Here is a 1,606-nt window from a genome sequence, read left to right as displayed (position 1 = left end):
CAGATGGTTCTTGATTTAAGTGTGATCATAATACATAACTGATGGGGAAGTCCTGTGTGTATGTCAATAAAGCACTGTTGGCCAATAGGGAAGCAAGATAGGTAGGGCTAGGAGTTGAGGAGGACTCTGGGGAGGAGAAACACAGGGAGTCATCATGTAGCTGCCATAGGGGTAAGAAGTCTGGACCTTTTTCTCCGGTAAGAGAAATACTTAGATTAACAATTATGGGGTAAATACTTAAGTCAGAGCTAGCAGTAAGAAACAAGCAAGGCCAACAGCTTCATAATTAATACAGCATCTTGTGTGTTTATTTGGGGACTGCAATGTGGCAGAGCCCAGGCGACTGGTGGGTAAAAACCAAAGCGGCTAGCAAGGAAAAGGCTTCACTCAACACATAACCTTTTTATCTTCAATATCATATATTACCTATGTATCTAACGTGATTGCTAAGCATAATACAATGGTTCTCAGCCTGTGAATTATGACCTCTTGGGGGTCACCTATCAGATATCCTGAATATCAGACATTTACATTATGATTCACAACAGTAGCAAAATTACAGTTATGAAGTAACAACAAAATAGTTTTATGGTTGGGGGGGTCACGACAACATGAGGAACTGTATTAAAGAGTTGTAGCATTAGGAAGGTTGAGAACCACTACCACAATAAATTGAAATTAGAATCATCTGTTTTTCTTTTATTTTATTTTTGAGACAGGATTTCAGTATGAAGTCCACACTGTCCTCAAACTTGGGATTCTTGTGACCTGACCCTGCCTCCTGAGTGCTGGGATCACAGGCATGTACCACTATGCCTGATTTATTTTTCTTATAATAATAAATAGTGATAATAATTATTTTGGAAATGGATCTGTTAGTGTAGCTCAGGTTGGACTGATCCCTCAGGTTCCCCACTACCAGTATCTCTGGATTACAGGCACATGCTATTCACTATACTCAAATAGTAAAAAAAAAGCCCTGGATAGTTAATATGGCTGTTAATAGATCGTATATATACATCTTTAAATTATTCTTGAAACTGAGAAAACATACCACTAATTCTAAGATCAGCAGCAGTTAACATTGTTGAACTAGGGGAATTTTAATGTGCTTCTTAAAGTGAGAGTATTAGAATTAAAATGGGATTTCCATATTTTATATGGAGGAGACTTTAAAAATCCTATGTATCAGTCCGGCGTTGGTAGCACACGCCTCTCGGGAGGCAGAGGCAGCTGAATCTCTGTGAGTTCAAGGCCAGCCTGGTCTACAGAGCAAGTTTCAGGACAGCCTCCAAAACAATACAAAGAAGCCCTGTCTCAAAAAACAAAACAAAAAATCGTATGTATCTACATGACTGTCTGTACACCTCATGCATGCCCGGTGCCCGCAGAGGCCTGCAGAGGGCATTGGATCTCTTGGGACTGGAGAGAGTTTTGAGCTACCATGCAGGTGCTGGGTCCCTGAATGCAGGTCCTCTGGTAGAGCAGCAGGTGCTCTTAACTAAAGAGCTACCTCTCCCCAGCCTGACAAAAGAGAGGGGTTTTCATGGTATAAGTACATAGGGTTGGGGGGCAGCATTGGGAGTATCAGATTGTGGAACAGTTG

The sequence above is a fragment of the Mesocricetus auratus genome, unplaced genomic scaffold (assembly GCF_017639785.1).
Source record: "Mesocricetus auratus isolate SY011 unplaced genomic scaffold, BCM_Maur_2.0 Super-Scaffold_15014, whole genome shotgun sequence".
NCBI classification, from domain to species: domain Eukaryota; kingdom Metazoa; phylum Chordata; class Mammalia; order Rodentia; family Cricetidae; genus Mesocricetus; species Mesocricetus auratus.
Note: the sequence above shows the minus strand (reverse complement) of the source record.